Source organism: Eptatretus burgeri, chromosome 12, assembly GCF_056783735.1.
Source record: "Eptatretus burgeri isolate ZD-2024b chromosome 12, Ebu_testis_v1, whole genome shotgun sequence".
NCBI classification, from domain to species: Eukaryota; Metazoa; Chordata; class Myxini; order Myxiniformes; family Myxinidae; genus Eptatretus; species Eptatretus burgeri.
The window spans coordinates 1,988,112-2,007,244 of NC_140972.1; the positions used below are offsets into that span (position 1 = coordinate 1,988,112).

General features: G+C 45.3%; 1 protein-coding gene and 1 long non-coding RNA gene across 2 annotated transcripts in view; one reads left to right on the forward strand and one right to left on the reverse strand.

The window, feature by feature from the left end:
• The window catches only part of LOC147014975 (uncharacterized), a 43,863-nt gene extending 27,551 nt beyond the window's left edge, over positions 1-16,312 (reverse strand). The window contains exon 1 of the long non-coding RNA XR_015050178.1: positions 16,039-16,312. This is a non-coding gene — a long non-coding RNA (uncharacterized LOC147014975). The remainder of the gene's footprint in view (positions 1-16,038) is intronic.
• SFXN1 (sideroflexin 1) overlaps positions 12,722-19,133 on the forward strand; it is a 30,098-nt gene continuing 23,686 nt past the window's right edge. Inside the window, exon 1 of the mRNA XM_085849243.1 lies at positions 12,722-12,847. The gene's annotated coding sequence lies outside the window, so the exon portion shown is untranslated. The remainder of the gene's footprint in view (positions 12,848-19,133) is intronic.

A 19,133-nucleotide genomic window follows, 5' to 3' on the forward strand; every position in this document is an offset into this window, starting at 1 on the left:
GCCCCCTTCTGGTGAAACTACTTAAATCCAGGATCACTGCTCACCTCCACTCATTTGTTCCTCTTTTTCCCCACCTGTGGCATCAACTTCCACATCCTCTTCAATCTCATTCTTCTCTTCAGGTCTTCAAGACAGCCGTTCACCACCATATCAAATCGTCCACAATCCAAAACCATGATCATTTCTACCCTCGTTAACCCAACCCAAATCCCTCCTAATTTCCCATTTTTTTTTCCTCATTGGAGTTTCTTTCTCCAGGCATGTGTGTTTGGCATCCTGTTTTTGTGGAAGAATTCCCAGGCTGAGTTAACTTCGGGGCAGTAAATAAGGGAGACCAGTCCTGAAGAGAGATGGTGCTTACACAGTCCCTGCCAAGATGCTTGAGTGAAATGCCAGACTCGCCAGCATCGAGGTCTCCAAAGCTTTCTTGATGGCAGTATAAGTACTTTCTGCATTTTTGAAAGATGATCAGTTGACACAGCACAGTAACCTTTTATCTGATACAAGATGAAAGCTTCTCTGTCTTAAACAATCTGTCCTCATCTGCCGTCATCACAAAAATCCTGCTCTTATTCACTGCCTGGACACTTGATTTGCAAACTAAATCTGCACAGATCTGCAGCATTTTGTTTTGAAATTCAAGGTTAAGGTCAGAGTTGGGATTATGGTTAGGTCTGCATTTTCTTAAAAGTTTTGTCATACTTTGAAAATAAATCACAAAATTCAAGTAAACTCCCTTTCAATTTATCTTCCTTTCCCTCGTCATGCCCACATAATGGTAAGCCAAGCATTGAAAGTCACGTGACAGTCACAAACCCTTGCCAGGTAATCCTTGGTTCTCTCAACAGTGTTTTTGTGACTTCCTGAAACGTTCACTGCTCCCGATCCCGTTTCTTCGCTATGTTTGAAGCATTTCCACGCTTCCATACATTCAAAATGAACATGAGAAATGGCACGTTTGGACAATTTAAAAAAAAAAAAGATTTCCTTCCAATTCTGCAAACCATTTTGAGAAATGAGTCCTCAGCTTAGCTCAGTTTCTGAGTGGAAGTGACAGCAGGGAATTTGTTGTTGTACAAAAATGAAAAAGAGTGACTTCCCAAGAGTGTACAAGGTAAAAATTAAAAAGAGTGACGATCCCAATTATTTTCTTTGTAAATCAGTCAGATGTGGTCGATTCGACCCAATTCGTTTTTCTCTAAGATCTGAAAGAACTTGACACTTCTCACATCATTTCCAGTTGTATGTGTGCTGAGAGAACCTGTACTGGCTGCATCCAAAGGTTTGAGATAGTCTTGCTGTACTTGTGACGATGCAGCGTCGATAGCCGAGGAAGGCAGTGGTCGCTCGCTGGGCCTGACCTGGGCCAGTTGTATTATCATGCTGTGAATCATCCACGACGGTTCAACAATCGCTTTCACAAAAAAAAGGGTTCATGAAAAAATATTTTCACGAAAAAATAAGTGACCACTATATTCGTTATTGTTGTGTGTCTGTCTGTATGTCCGTCTGTCTGTATGTCTGTATGTCTGTCGATCCAGTCGGAAAAAAAAAATTTTCAAAAAATTTTTTTTGGAAATTTGTTCTACCCTTATTATCACTTTTTCCGTCGATATGTTTGTCTCTCTGTCTGTCTGTCTGTCTGTCCCTCTGCTCGGTCCAGTGCTCCGTTAATACAATGGCGATTTCGATGAAACTTGGTTGGTAGGTTCACACCATGACCTAGTTGTGTGCAAATGAGAACCGTTGCTATAGACACCACCGTTTCCCAGCAACGGGACTTTGAAATTTTTGAAAAATCATAAAAAATGTATTTTTTCGAAAATCAAAAAATCGGGCCCGGAGCGACTGTGGGCATAGCAGTACATTCAGCCATATTGTGTAAAATTTTCAGCCGGATCCTATGAAAACTGTCGGAGAAGATAGACTTTGAATGAACGCTGGTCGAAAACAATAAAAAACGAAGTTCGTTATATCTCAGAGACAATGAGTCAAATATACATGAAACTGGTATGGTAGGTTCATGGTATGTCCTAGTTATGTGTGAGAAAGAACCGTTGCTATGGACCCCTCCGTTGCCTAGCAACGGCCGAAAAACCTCTAAATGTGGGGGTATTTTAACGAAAAAACAATCTGCAGCATTAACCCTTGAAGCGAGATTCATGAATTTTCTTGTGCTTAATCCTCAGGTCATTCCCCATCGAACAGGCCCATCGCGTCAGGTTCTATTGGGTAGGCGACTACCCATGTCCGCCTTCCGGCTTGTCTGTCTGTCCCGAGCATAGCTCCGTGAGTTTTGATCCGATCCTGATAAAATTTTGGTGGGAGGTTTATATCATGATCTAGTTGTGTTTTCCTGAAAATGGGCGCGGTGCGCCCATTATGGGCGGAGCCACGCCCAAAAAACGTGTTTTTAGGGGGTAGCCGATTTCAATTTGCATCTTCTCCTCGGGGGTTTGTCGAATCTGACAGGGGTTTCGGTATATGGTTAGCCCAATGGCACCTGCATAGCCTCACAGAGCTCGATTTTTCATTTTCATCCCAAGGTCAAGGCCACAAGGTCACGAACTTAGAAAATTGCGAATTGTGTTTTTAGGGGGTAGCCGATTTCAATTTGCATCTTCTCCGAGGGGGTTTGTCGAATCTGGCATGGGTTTCGGTATTTGGTTAGCCCAATGGCACCTGCATAGCCCCACGGAGCTCAATTTTTCATTTTCCTCCCATGGTCAAGGTCACAAGGTCACAAACTTAGAAAATTGCGATTTTGACATAAAAATTAATCTTCTCCTAGCGGTTTGTCGAATCTGTTAGGGGTTTTGGTATTTGGTTAGCCCAATGGCACCTGCATAGCCCCACGGAGCTCAATTTTTCATTTTCCACCCAAGGTCAAGGTCACAAGGTCAAGGTGACAAGGTCACGAACTTAGAAAATTTCGAATTTTGACATAAAAATCATACGACCCCCCCAAACTTTGAGAGCTAGGATGACAATATTTTTTATGCATAATCTTGAGGTCATTCTCCACCTAAAGTCTTGAAACCATTTTGCTCTATCTCGAACACCTTGCCCATGGCGCCCCCTTCAAGTTTGTTTTTACGCTGATTTCATCAAAGTATGGATAATCCGAGGAGTGCGAAATGCCATATAGCCTATATGACGTTATATTGTTCCTGGAATGTTCCAGAGGAAGTTTTGCACGTAAGGTCATAATCCTTGACCTTTGACCTTTAAAGTTCACAAAGGTCAAATTTTCAAAGTTGTGGGAATCAAACCAGGTTTTCGAACTTCTTCGACGAACTAACTCCATTAAGATATAGCACGTATCCTGTTTCCTTATTTTAATGTCCACAATATTGTTTTGTGACCTTTAAAGGTTATGCAAAGGTCAAATTTTGAAAGTTGTTGAACGAAACCGGGTTTTCGATATTTTGCAGCTAATAACCTGTCACTCGCACCACATCATGTTGGTCATTTTTATAACTTGGTCAAACATTATGACATTGTCTCATCCTTGACTTCTGAAACAATCTACATCATAAAATACCGCTCATGAACCATCGTCGTCTTCAGACTTGTATACATATATTGTTACAGATTTCAGAATCCGATCTGATGAACACATCCACACATCCAGGTCCTTAGACAGTTATTTCCTTAAATGCAAGTTCAGAATATCCCCATCCTCATGTTTGGTGGGATTTTAAATGTGATGCGTTGAGAAGGGTAAAGAATAGATCCCCTCTGTTATGAGAAGCTTTTTCTCTTTACGACAGACACATTTATGCATGCCATTTCTTTCACGGACGCCACCACCCGCCTTTTTCCAGCAACGGTTTCACACATTTCCTTCACCGACCGCCCTTTTTTGATCAGCGTTTTCACACATTTCTTTCACAGACGCCGAGGCCTGCCCTTTTCCCAGCAACGTTTTCACACATTTCTTTCAGGGACGCCGAGGCCTGCCCTTTTTGATCGGCATTTGACATCGCAAGGAATAATAAGGAGAGCACGGATTGTCATGGTAACGGTGCACAAGTGGGGCGGGGCGAGTGTGGGGGGGGGACTCTGGGCCCGCCGAGAGGGGCCGGATATATAAAAAGAGGAGGAGGTCCGTTCTGAGAGCAAGTGAGCGAGTGGGTGTCTGACCAGCGCCAACAACGAGACAGTTTGTCAGTCAGTGGCATCAGTTCGTCGGTTCCTGTGTGGGAGTGACCAGCGCCGATGAGTTAGGCACGGGTCGGTCACCAACGGACCGTGTGGGTCACTGGACGTCACCAGTTTTGTGAAGTGTGAGGAGCTGCCCGTGTCACAGCACCAGGGTCTAAACCCGCGACAGACGATCTCAGTGCCCCCCAGACGTCGACTGGCGTTCAAGGCTGTTGGCGAGTGGGTGCACGGCAAGGCTGGGTGCTGGCGACGGACGAGACGCACACACACATTTCAGGACGTTTTCACTTGAAGGATGACTTCTCTCTGGTGAGCGAGATGACTCTTCACCCCCCCCCCCCCGAATGATCTGCTGGGTACTTAGTTGTAAGTAAGTCAACCCCCAATAAGCATCTGCTCTCTATCTCTTTCCTGTCATTTTGATTGATTTTGCCTGATTAACTATTCATTTTCATTGCTTTGGAATTTATTCACTTATTTATCTCAGGAAATAAAAAGTTCTTTTTATTTATTTTTTTATTATTAATAAATTATTTATTGACTCCAACCTGTCCATGTTTGTCCTTGCCTTCCATTGGTCTAGCATTGTCCAAACCTAGATAGACTGGCAGGTAATTACCACAGATTTGACCAAAAATTGTCGGCACGCACCAGCGGTTAAAACGCTCGGCCGCCTGAATTAAAATCTAATCGAGATAACTTTGGTGCTTCGCCAAGGGCGTGCTCCCTGTTCAGGTAACCACGTGACCTCTAGTTAAACGGAATAATTAGACGGTGGACACTGGAACTCGTGGTTAACTGGGTGGCGTTCGTGTTTTTTAAACAACCCACCATACCACAACGTTAATTGTGAGCGGTGGCCCCCAGGACCGGCTCTTCCGAGGACAACTGGGGATTAATCCCCCTGAATGACAAACTGGTGTCTCAGTATCCGTAACTATATATATATATATATATATATATATATATATATATATATATATATATATATATATATATATATATATATATATATATATATATATATAAATATATGTTGCTGTTCTTCTTTTGGCTGCTCCCGTTAGGGGTCGCCACAGCGGATCATCTGTTATGATCCGCATTCTGATTTGGCACAGGTTTTACGCCGGATGCCCTTCCTGACACAACCCTGGTCGCCTCTTAGGACACAGGGATAAGGATTGGGTATCGCCATGATTCTGGGCTGCTCTACACCCTCTCATAGCGTGGCCCAGCGCAGAGCTCCCATCCTCAAGCGATCATCCAACCCAAGCCTCCGAGTAGCCGGATTACAGGTGCACACCACTACGCCCGGTATATATATATATATATATATATATATATATATATATATATATATATATATATATATATATATATATATATATATATATATATATATATATATATATACATATTTATATGTTTATATATCTATATATATATATATATATATATATATATATATATATATATATATATATATATATATATATATATATATATATATATATATATATATATATATATATATATATATATACCTGTGCTTCCAGGCCATCCTGCCAGCCCCTTGAGAATAGATAGATTGGGAAAGTTTTTCTTTGCAAACAGAACAGTAAAGAAAAAAAATAAAAAGGACCACTGGACCTGCAGCTTATCTGGGCCCTGGTCTAATGTTGTAACCCAAATTTGGAAGCATTCTGACTGGTACTCTGGAGAAGATTTTGAAGGAATTTAGGCGATTTTTTTCCCCAAAAAATTACGAAGGCTGTCATTTTGACACACATCCGATCACGTGATCGGCATGGCCTCCGTAATTTAACATCAGAACACTGTCCAAATGTTGGAACCCAAATTTGGTAGCATTCTGACTGGTGGGTCTTTAAAAGAAGATTTTTGAAGGAATTTACAGATTTTCCCAAAAAAATACTGTTGGCCATTTTGACACAGTTCCGGTAAGTGATCGACATGATCTCCACAATTTAAAATCCTTCCCAAGGCCTAATGCTGTAACTCAAATTTGGTGGCATTCTGACCAGTGTGTCTGGAGATTTTTGAAGGAATTTACGCGACCGCCGTTTTGACACACTACCAGTCACGTGATCGGCATGACCTCCACAATTTAAAACCCCTACCCTGTCCTAATGTTGCAACCCAAATTTGGTAGCATTCTGACCGATGGATCTGGAGATTTTTGAAAGAATAGACTAAATCGGCCATTTTGACATCCTTAAAGTCACGTGGCCAGAAGGAGCTTTGCAATCCCCATTTCCAGCCAGGAGCGGAACCTGGGATAACTGTGCTCTGTGTCTGCTTTGTAAGATTGCTTGTCTTTTGCCGCACCCCACAATTTCCTTGTTTTCCCTGCTGTACACACCAATAAATCCCATTCATTGTGCCACATACCTTTCTTCGCTTTTGTTAAATAAATGTGCGATTTAGAAATGTTCCCAGCTCGTTTTCGTATTTTCTTTCATTGGTCTAGCATGGACTGCACCCTAGCTTAGCCGGGACGTTATTCCCTAACGATCTGTTTCACAGCCGGTACCACTTAGCATCTGATGCATCTGATCTGGTAGATGGTCTCGCTTAAGCAAGTACATACCGAGGGCATGTTCCCCGGTAATGAGATCACGTGAACTTTAGGTGAACGGTTTTAGATGGAGGACCCTAAGGCCAAAAAAAAAAAATGTTGCATTGGCGTAACGGGTCACTGAAAAATAGGGTAGGTCGGTCGGGATCTTTTTTTTTTTTTTTTTTTTTTTCCTAATAAATCCCAAAATTTTTGGATAATAAATCCAAAAATTTAATAAATCCTAATAAATCCCTCCCAAAATCTCCCCCGGCTCGAGTACCACCCTTTTTGTCGGCGGGTTCTGTCCGAAACACTTCCGGGTTTTTGCGATCGCAATCAACAAGATACTTGAAATCGATAGCAAAAAAAAACAAAAAAAAAACGTAGGGTCGGCGGAATTTTTAGGGTCGGGCGGGTTACGCCAATGCAACATTTTTTTTTTTTGGCCTAAGTCACGTGGTCGAGTTATTGGCGTTCGCGGTTGATTAGCGACCCGCCCGTGTCACAAAGTTATTCGTGTGCGACGGTCTGCGATTCCGGTGAGTCCGGTGAGTAACCTGAGGTAGTCCATCCTTTGTGATCTTCCTTGCGATGCAGGGACCATAACAAGCTGTTTCGAAGACCTGGAGGGAAGAGTGGGATTGAAGAGAGTGTGGGAGTTTGTTCCAAAGGCAGGAAAAATAGAGGAATGAAAGAGTGAACGTGAGCAGATTCTCGATTTTTGGTAGTTTTACCAGAAGGGGGTTACTGGCAGACCTTGAGCACCCTTCAGGAATATGTAGGGGACAGAGCACAGGTAGAGTGGGGGGGGGGAGGCCAGAGAGGAGACAGTAGAAGACAGAAAGATCACCGATCTGCCTGCAGTGAGAGAGGGTGAGAGATCCAAAGAAAACGTCATCGTGGGAGATACCAATGATCCTAAATGCCTTGGTTTCCAGAGCGTCAAGCTGAGAAAGGTGAGAGGCAGGAGCACCAGCCCAGAGGGTAGAGCAGTCCTCCATCAGGTTGCGGCCGAAAGCTTTGTATGTAGTCAGAAGCTCAGGTGGGCCGAGGAAGGACTTTGCACGATGGAGAATGCCCAGTTGGCAACTGGCTTTGGAGGCCAGCTTGAAAATGTGGCTTTCTCAGGAAAGATCATGGCAGACAATGAGACCCAGAAGCTTAAATAAAAGGACTTCTTAAAGAGGATTGTTGAGAAAGTAGATGGGGGGTGGGGGAGGGGGAGGGGTTTCCAAACGGTCCTTTCGGAGAGACATCGTGAGTGTGTGAGATTTGTCAGGGTTGAAAGACATGTTGCATGTGTTGGACCAGTTTGTGATTTTACCCAGATCTGCAGAGATGAAGAAGCTGCTGCTTGCCGCTCTGAGGAATGACAGATGGTACGGCAGAGGGTGGAGTCATCAGTAAAGAGATAAAGACGACGCACGAAGTCGCTTCTCCAAGCACAGATCAGGGACTCTACCCCTCAAATCAGGGATTATTTTGGTCCATTTGGGTCCACTTGGGTCTATCTTGGTTGATTTGGGTCAATTTGGGTCTAAGTTGGTTGATTTGGGTACATTTAGATCTATTTTGGTTGATTTGGGTCCATTTGGGTTTATGTTCGTTGATTTGAGTCCATTTGGATCTATTTTGGTTGATTTGAGTCCATTTGGCTCTATTTTGGTTGATTTGGGTCCATTTGGGTCTATTTTGGTTGGTTTGGGTCCATTTGGGTCTGTTTTGGTTGAGTTGGGTCCATTTGGGTCTGTTTTGGTTGATTTTGGTCCATTTGGATCTATTTTGGTTGATTTGAGTCCATTTGGCTCTATTTTGGTTGATTTGGGTCCATTTGGGTCTATTTTGGTTGGTTTGGGTCCATTTGGGTCTGTTTTGGTTGAGTTGGGTCCATTTGGGTCTGTTTTGGTTGATTTTGGTCCATTTGGATCTATTTTGGTTGACTTGGGTTCACGTGGGTCTACTTTGGTTGATTTGGGTCTGTTTTGGTTGATTTGGGTCTATTTTGATTGATTTGGGTCAATTTGGGTCTATTTTCGTTGATTTGGGTCCATTTCGATCTATTTTGGTTGATTTGGGTTCACGTGGGTTCATTTGTTAATTTGTTTGTTTGTCTCTCTGTCCACACATAATGTGCTAACGTAGGTCACTAACGCCACCTGGTGTTTGCCAGTATTACACATTATCTTGTTTCACCAAGTACTTCCATAAAGTATGTACAATACAAATAAAATATGATTACGTCTATAAAGTACGTGTTATTAGGAATGTGTTTTTTTCTATAATGGAGTCCGCACGATGATTGGAAAGTGAACCGATATTATAAAACCGAAAAGGTCTGTTTATCCACTGTATGAACATAAACCTTCATCATCCACACACCACACAAACACCACACAAACACCACACAAAGCAAGTCTTGTCGAGGGTCTGCAATCTCTGATTTCTCTTGTTACTCACTCCGGGCACCACCCAAAGGGCATCTTGGAGGGTTATGTTTTCAGCCATGTCTGTTTGTTTGTCCATGAGCACGATATGTCGATATCTCAAAAGCTCATGGATGGATTCGGACGAAACTTGGTGGACAGGTTGGGTGTGTCACAAGGACGAACCGATTCAATTTTGGTGAAGATCCGGATTCGGATACGAGATTTGTTGATGAAGTGATTCCTCATCAATGAGAGAATAATTATATATCATGATATCTCAAAAGGTTGAGGAAGAGTTATGATGAAACGAGGTGTACGAGTTGGTAGGTGACAAGACAAAGCCAATTCGAGTGTGGTTCCGGCCGATCGGTGGGACACAAAATGTAGACTGTTCAGCCGGGCGAAGGTATGCACTCCACTCAGTGCCATTCGAGATGGTCTCACTTACATGGCAATGCGTGTGTGTCAGTGTGTGTGTATATGTGTGCGTGTAGTGTAGTGTGTGTGTCAGTGAGTGTGTTTGGGCGTGTGTGTGTCCTCCATAACTCCCACACCATATGAAACCTCATGGCCCCAAACTAAGGGAACCCCGAGGAAGTGCATGAATGAAAATTGGGTGTTTGGGTTAATTAAAACACCCTTTTTGAACATAATTAATGGCCTTATTCAAACCTGCCTTGCCATGGAAGCACCATCTAATCTCATGGACTAATTAAACTATATAATCGAAATATTGTTTCGGATTTGAGAATCGGATCTTGTGGACCAAATAAGTGTCGAAATCTGGAATGAAATCTGAAAATTTAAACAAATTCATGATTTTTATAACTTAGTGTATTCATTGAGGCAAAACATCGGACTTAACTTTTTCTACTGTTCGGACGATTTTATTTAGTGAAGAAAAGATAAAGGAATGTGAAGAAAGTGGAACTTCATTTGACGCAATCAAAATAATTAATCAGCGGGATTGAAGCTGCTTTTGCAAGCCATGGCGATACAACCTACAGAGGTCCTTTGTTACGGAAATTATGAACGCAGTTTGGTTTTCACCTTTTTGTGCGATATGCTTTGCTTATGAAATATTAATGTAAATATATCAATATATACCCACCATACATATGAAAAGTTAAATGTTTCATTTTTTAAAGTCTCTTCAACAGTTTTGTTGAAGTGCTTGCTTGAGGGTTGAAGCCATTTGGTGAGCACTCTGTGGAGGGACAAAACAATTAATTGCCACATCACGTCAGGATAGCCGAGAGGTACGCACACATGCTCTAAACTGTCCTGCCTGGGCTCAAATCCCGACTCAGCTATAAATCTGTCATCCCGGTGTTTCACAAGCAGGGTGGTTCATCAATGTGTGTGCCGTCTCTCGGATGGACGTGAAACTGGGCATCACACCTGCCAGAATGCCCCCTTCCCTTCCCCTCACACCACCTTCCCCTCCCCCACCTTACCACCTCCCCCCTCCTTCCTTCTTCTCCACCCCCACCCCAATTCTCCCATCAGCACAGTCATGGGTTGTGTTTGCAAGCAAGTAATATTGTTGCGGAACCGGGTATTGGCTGTGAGTACGACCGCTAGGTGGAGCAGTAGGGTCGACTCTGCCGAACACCCGGAATCTAGATCGTACCTTTCGGAAAATTCCGAGAGTACGGGTCCCTTACTGGACCGTGAATCGTCAATAATTCCACCACGTGGTACAGGGTTATTTGCCAATCTTCAAAATACCTAGAGATCCACGTGGCGAGCTACCGAGTATTCATACCCTTGACGGTACTCGTACCAGTTGAGCCGTTAACGTGCCCGACCCGTGCGCAACCCGAGCGGATGGTTGCCAAAGTCCCGTCGGTCCAAATGTACATTTACAGCGGTAACAGCCTTTGTAATTCACCAACACGTGTCATGCTAAGCCAATGGAAGAAACACAGAAACAAGCTGAAACATTCAACAAATGTATTTATTTATAATGGCGGAAAGGGGGGAGCATGCAAGAAGCAGAGTTATCTGACTATAGAGATGCAAGTATGTACAGCACAGAGCACTTACACAATTCCTACTTACAGACGGGCCCACCGAAAGACACACGGACACACACACACACACACACACACACACACACACACACACACACACACACACAGACACACAGATACCCAGACACACAGATACCCAGAAGGACATGGACCTGTCCACCTCGTGTGGTTTGGCTGACATGGGCGAACCAGGCCAGCATCGAGATGCGATGATAGAATCCAGAGCTCCCTTCAGCGCTCGTCCCGGCAACCAAAAACTCTCCTCTGTATCGCAAACTGTCCAGAAGGCAGGAGGTTTCTCTGCCACTTCTCCAAGTCTTTGAGTTGAACGTCAAAGCGAGGGCTGATAACTCCACACTCGTTCAATCTGCCCGTCAGATTGACCACAACCTTGTCTGCTCGATGGTCATCAACTATCTCAAAAACTCTCGAGTTCACCGACAGAGAGACGGTGCGCAACCGACTTGCGGTTCTTGTGGAGGAAGGATCTCTCCTCGTCTGATCGTGACACGACCTTATTCACCCTTCTACGGGGGGGGGGGGGGGGGGGCGCCTCCGCCCTCCCTCACTGGATGGTTTTGGCGCACAGAATCGCTCGTCGCCCTGTCATTGGCCAAAATGAGCAGAAAGTCCATCGATTGGCCCGGGGGCGTGGTGACATCACGCGGACCGCGTTTCTCACCGTCGCGGGGTCTGATTGGCTGAGCGGTGGCCACCTCACTCGTAGCACGCTGAATGGCCGAGGGCCGCCGCGAGGCTCCTCCTTGAACTCTGCCCAGCATGGCGTCGGCCAGAGCGAGGTGAATGTGAGGGTGGTGCTGGTGTTGTTGTAGTTGATGTTGGTGGTGTAAAAATCAAAGAAAACCCTGACTATCAAAATAACTCCGCAGCGCATGAACATTCAATTACCCATTAAACAAGGGAAAGGGGAGCTATCTATCCACATTTACTTATCGAAATAACTGAGCTATAGGACCTGTATGTTAAGTGCTCATGGCTTCCAGATTCGCAACAATATGTGGATGGGAAAGAGGGTTCTGGAGAGGTCGAGCTTCCAAAAATCCTTCCATACTTGCGTACGTAATACATAGACGTACCCTGTTCACGTCAACACAGTTCATCTCACCGTGGTTAATTACAAAAACAAGTTAACCTGTTAATATATGATAAACATTGTGGTTTTAGTCTTGTATGAATTACAATTCAAAATATTCGGAAGGACACCTTTATTATTGGCGTGAAAGTCAAATTACACATTATGTACTCGAACAGTTCGAGAGAACGAACTAGGCCCCACAAGTCGGGTCACACTCCAACTACAAACTGCCGTACCTTTGGTATAGATACATATATGTTTTAAAAAACAATTAAAAAGCAATTTCCGTTCGAGCTCATCCAAATCACAATTGTTCCACAACAAGCACAATCCCCACTGATAAGCCGTCGAGTGCCGATGATCAGATAGCACGTTATCCACGTCATCCACGTCATCCACGTATTACAAAGAGAAACCCGTCAAGCGAACGTGTGACGTCATCACCTCACGATTCCGTGGGGGCGAGGCCAGTATCGGCCAATAGCGCTTCGCTAAATGATCACGTGATCACGCCTGCTGCTGGGCTGTTCCTGTGATTCTGCAGGTGAGTGCTTTTGGTGAACTCGTTATTTTATGTGCCGGTGTTGTTCTCCTTTCGCCCCGACATTTACTGCCCCGTACGAATTGCCAACGGCGTGTTCTCTTGCAGCCAGAGCTCGATCGACCGTGTCTCATGTCATGGTTAACGGACAACGTTCGAATCCCTGGTAGAGGCGTTTGGGGGTCACTGTGTCAGTGAAAACTGATGCCGATAGTTATCAAATGTCGTTACGGCAGGTTACCGATACCCGTCAGGTTACCGATACCCGACAGGTTACCGATACCCGACAGGTTACCGATACCCGACAGGTTACCGATACCCGTCAGGTTACCGATACCCGACAGGTTACCGATACCCGTCAGGTTACCGATACCCGACAGGTTACCGATACCCGACAGGTTACCGATACCCGACAGGTTACCGATACCCGACAGGTTACCGATACCCGTCAGGTTACCGATACCCGACAGGTTACCGATACCCGTCAGATTACCGATACCCGACAGGTTACCGATACCCGACAGGTTACCGATACCCAGCAGGTTACCGATGCCCGTCAGCATGGCAGGTTACCGATACCCGTCAGCACGGCAGGTTACCGATACCCGTCAGGTTACCGATACCCGTCAGCATGGCAGGTTACCGATACCCGTCAGGTTACTGATGCTCGTCAGCATGGCAGGTAACCGATGCCCATCAGCACGGCAGGTTACCGATGCACGGCAGGTTACCGATACCCATCAGCACGGCAGGTTACCGATACCCGTCAGGTTACTGATACCCGTCAGCACGGCAGGTTACCGATGCCCGTCAGCACGGCAGGTTACCGATGCCCGTCAGCACGGCAGGTTACCGATACCCGTCAGGTTACCGATTCCCATCAGCACGGCAGGTTACCGATGCCCGTCTGCATGGCAGGTTACCGATACCCGTCAGGTTACCGATGCCCGTCAGCACAGCAGGTTACCGATGCCCGTCAGCACGGCAGGTTACCGATACCCGTCAGGTTACTGATGCCCATCAGCACGGCAGGTTACCGATGCCCGTCAGGTTACCGATGCCCGTCTGCATGGCAGGTTACCGATACCCGTCAGGTTACCGATGCCCATCAGCACAGCAGGTTACCGATGCCCGTGAGCACGGCAGGTTACCGATACCCGTCAGGTTACCGATACCCATCAGCACGGCAGGTTACCGATACCCGTCAGGTTACCGATACCCATCAGCACGGCAGGTTACCGATGCCCGTCATCACGGCAGGTTACCGATGCCCGTGAGCACGGCAGGTTACCGATACCCGTCAGGTTACCGATACCCATCAGCACGGCAGGTTACCGATACCCGTCAGGTTACTGATACCCATCAGCACGGCAGGTTACCGATGCCCGTCAGCACGGCAGGTTACCGATGCCCGTCAGCACGGCAGGTTACCGATACCCGTCAGGTTACCGATGCCCGTCTGCATGGCAGGTTACCGATACCCGTCAGGTTACCGATGCCCGTCAGCACAGCAGGTTACCGATGCCCGTCAGCACGGCAGGTTACCGATACCCGTCAGGTTACCGATGCCCATCAGCACGGCAGGTTACCGATGCCCGTCTGCATGGCAGGTTACCGATACCCGTCAGGTTACAAATGCCCGTCAGCACAGCAGGTTACCGATGCCCGTGAGCACGGCAGGTTACCGATGCCCGCCAGCACGACAGGTTACCGATACCCGCCAGCACGACAGGTGACCTCGACCATGAATCGGTTTAGGTGATGTAACCATGAAGTCAGAACACCTGTAGTGGACCCTTCACAGCCGGGAAGACCAGGAGAGTGCTAATGACCATTGCTCGGTGTGCAATCTGTGCTGGAGCCGTGGAGAGAAGTTTGGATATCGTTTGAGTATCAGTTTCGAGGCATACTCTTGGTTAATATACCATGGTATCTTCAGCGTGCACCTGGTTATCGAGGTATTAGCACCTTAAAATCTCCCTCAATGTGAAACGGTAACGTATCGCAGCAGCTGCTACTCACACGATGCCAACCTGTGGCTTATCTTCATCTGGGTCTGCTAAACCTGCGGTTGGCTCGGTGGTGAGGGTGGCTGGCTTGGGATCTTAGGGTCTTGAGTTTGAGCCCTGTTTCCGCTGAATTAACACCAGGTGGGGTTGATTCAGCCTGTCATCCTTCTAAGGTTGGTGAAATAAGTACCAGTGTACTGGTGTAGCGGCACAGCATCAGCGGCATAGTCTTGCCCCCATAAAATTATCGCTACCCGGCAGCCAAGTTATCTTGTTCACCATATTTGCTTTTATTCGGAATAATTGTTATGCATTGTAAACATTTCATCATCGTCTTGTCCCTTAACCTTACCACACATGAATGAATCATTTTGAGATGTTTGGTGTTGTGAGAGGGAAGGCTAATGTAGTCACACTATGTTGTGTGCAACCCCCACCCCATATAACGTGATGTAATATCATCATGTCGTCATCTTGCGTCATGCAGAATGCTGGTAATATAGTGTTAGGCAGTACACACGTTACAGCGATGCACACACACACACACCTGAGCAATTACCTGTACAACCAAATCACTTTAAAATCCCAAACAGCTTCAGGTGTTCGCGTGTTATAAATGTGTTATAGCTTCATTTATTTTCATGGCAGTTGCTCTGATCTGGTGGTACTGTCGGTTCTTTCGGGCAACAATGGCTTCATTGATTACCAATGAAGAGCTGGCCATTATCAATTGTCTTATCTGTAGTTGCTGTGAATGAAGAACGGAAGCCTCACATGCTGGACAAGACCATGACTGAGAGAGACATCACCAGAAAGGAGTTTTGGCAAAGAGGATTGAGGACAGAGAAATACAAACTCCTTACGGATTGATACCGGATCATTGTAATTTTTTTTTTAATACAAAGTCGAGGCTCATTGAAGAGCTTGAACATAGACTGGATCTGTAGGCAACAGAACAAAACAAAGAGCAGAACAAGGATGGCGGGGGGGGGGGGACGCCAACAGCAGGGTTGAGCTACAGGGGAGAGGAAGACTTGGACAACTATGGAATGAGTGGGAGGGGAAGGGGGTACAGAAGCAAACTCTTAGGAAGGAAAACAGGAAAGTTGGAAAGAGGTGCGATTGGGGAGAGTTAATGAGGTCATGTGATGTCAAAGCAGAGACAAAAGTGGCATGCTAACTCACCAAGCCCTTTGAGAGGAGGCCTGACTTTAACAGGAGTGTAAATTCGACATTTCAACGCAACCAGGTGCGGTTTGACACGGAAAATTGGACGAAAACACGACCATCGTACCCAGGAATGAAAATAAAACGGTAAAACACAACGGATGTGGTCCAGGAAACTTAGCTTTGATCTTCAAGGAGGAACTGCTTGAACCAACATCACACGTGAAGACACCTGGAACCGGAAGAGGTTTCCCTAAACGTTGAAGAGAAAAGGAAGATGCCTTATGGAGTGGTTTACTGGGCGAAGAGAGACTGTCACTGACACTGTGATACCGAAAATAGGTCACGACAAATTGCTTGTGACGTATCTCTTCGAAGTGGAACCTATCTCGATTGCAAGCAACTGAATGCAGAAATGCCTACATTTAAGCGATTCGTTGCATGCAACCAAGTTGCACAACTGATTGCCCAGGTGTAGACCCAACTTTGTCACCTTTTTTTGCAAACATATATTTAATTATTTTAGACAGTGTAGAAGGTTCATGGAACAGATGCCACACAAACCATGCAAGCAGGTAGACAGAGGCACCAGATGACACACACCTTGACGTTCAGATAAACACAGGGCTTTCTGGGTACATACCGGTGACGCCATATTTTACGGCACTTTCCACAATCAGTGGGGCAATTAAACAGAAACCTTGGTCTCTGGTCATGATCTTTGCAAAATAATTGAATTTAAAAATCACATTCAAGTATCCTTTTGAAATGAAAGTTTAAAACTGTAGAGGAGTTGAGGGGGGGCTAAAACATCTCGGCCTTCCCCCCATTTCCTTCCTTTTTCTGGATCCACACGATGACTCGACATGTGCAGGTGTTGGTTTGAAATGTCTTCGTGATGATGTCTCTGTTCGTTCCAAAATGTGAACATTTGATTCCTGATATTGACTCACTTGTGATTCCTATTGGGTCTTCAGCAGACCTTTCGCCCTGATTTGAATAGACTTTTCAAAGGATTGGTGCTATATTTTGTCAGCTCTGTAACAAAAGAATTGAGTGGCATGATTGCCTGGAGGTACACACTCACCTCTAACCTGTGTAGCCTGGGTTTGAATCCCGATTCAGGTATAAACTGTCATTCTGGTATTTCACAGGCAAGCTGATCCATCAATGTGTGTGTGTTGTCCCTCCAATGGATGTCAGATTGGGTGTCCCATCTGCCAGCATTAGTTGGTGGACATTAAAGATCCCATGATGTCATTTGTGAGGAGTCTGTGAGCCATCGCCGACACCATGAACAAATTACAAATTCCTTCCCTTACTATTGATGGGAAGACAATGGCAAACCACCCAGTACAACCCTTATCAGGAATCTGGTTCAGCAACACCGACGATCTGTAACAGGGTATGGCACATCAGAATCAAAAGAACACGCAAAATTCTTGCCAATTCACGTCATTTCAGGAACTTTTTTTTTTTTTTTACGAGCGTTGGATACGGCTATCACGAGTTGAAGATATGTGGTGAGGAATTTGTTTGTAGGAATTGAGAGGGTGGTGTCATACCTGAATAGTTTATCACATTTTATATTTCCGAAAAAAATACACCGCTCCCTTTAGTAGCATTGACAAGTCCATGACCCGGCCCTGGATACTTACCAATATGTATGCAAAATTTGGTGGAGAACAGGCCAGCCATGCTTTCATATGTGATTTTCAGACGTACATTCATACATACATGTGTAAAAAACAATAGGAACACCTGCTCTTTCCATGAAATAGACCGATCAGGTGAATCCAGGTGAAAGGTATGATCCCTTATTGATTGCACCTGTTAAATCCACTTCAATCAGTATAGATGAAGGGGGAGAAGACAGGTTAAATAAGGATTTAAAAGCTTTGAGACGTGGATTGTGTATGGCACACATTCAGAAGGTGAATGGGCAAGACAAAAGATGTAAGTGCTTTGGAACAGGGTATGGTAGTAGGTGCTGCTGGGTTTTCCACACTCAACAGTTTCCCGTGTGTATCAAGAATGGTCCACCACCGAAAGGACGTCCAGCCAATGGTTGAAAATGGCTCATTGATAATAAAAAAAAATTGGCCAAAGGAGGCTGACACGAATTGTACAGAGCAACAGACGGGCTGCAGTTAGTCAACTGACAATGCAGTACAACATTGGTGCTAAAAGACCCATAAAAGAATGCACAACTCGTGATATCTTGAAACGAATGGGATATGGCAGCCGACGACCGCAGAGTTCCACTTCTTTCAGCAAAAAACAAGAACCGAAGGAACGAAAACACTGGACAATGGAGGATTGAATAAGATTGCCTGGTCTGATGAATCCCAGTTCCTGCTGTTTCACACTGATGGAAGAACTAGGGTATGGAGAAAACCACATGAGTACGTGCATCCATCATGCTGTGTGTCAACAATGCAGGCTGGTAGTGGTGGTGTGATGGTGTGGGGTGGGTTTTTATGGCACACAGTGGGCCCATTGATAAAAGTGGAACAATATTTGAATGCCACAGAATATCTGAACATCATTGCCAATCAGGTGCATCCCTTCATGGCAGCAGTGTATCCATCTGTGAATGGACTTCTTCAGCAGGATAATGCCCCATGCCACAAGGTTAGGATTGTCCAGGAATGGTTCCATGACCATTTGACAGTGAATTCAGCTTACTGCATTGGCCTGACCAGTCACCAGATGTCAATCCAATTGAACATCTGTGGGATGAGATGGAACGAGCTATTCGGAGTAGAGATCCACCACCAGCCAACTTGACAACTGTGGGAAGCATTCGAGTCAACATCGGCCAACATCCCTGTGGAACGTTTACAACACCTTGCAAGGTCCATGCCCCAATGAATCGAGGCTGTTATGAGGATAAAAGGGGGTGCAACTCAATATTAGGAAGGCGTTCCTAATGTTTTGTTCACTGAGTATACATACAAACATACATGCATAGATAAAACGTGTGTGTGTATACATATACATAGATACACACATATACGTGGAAGACGGAGCACGAGCCACCCGCTCGGGATGCCAGGGCGCGAGCCACCCGCTCGGGATGCTGGGGCGCGAGCCACCCGCTCGGGATGCCG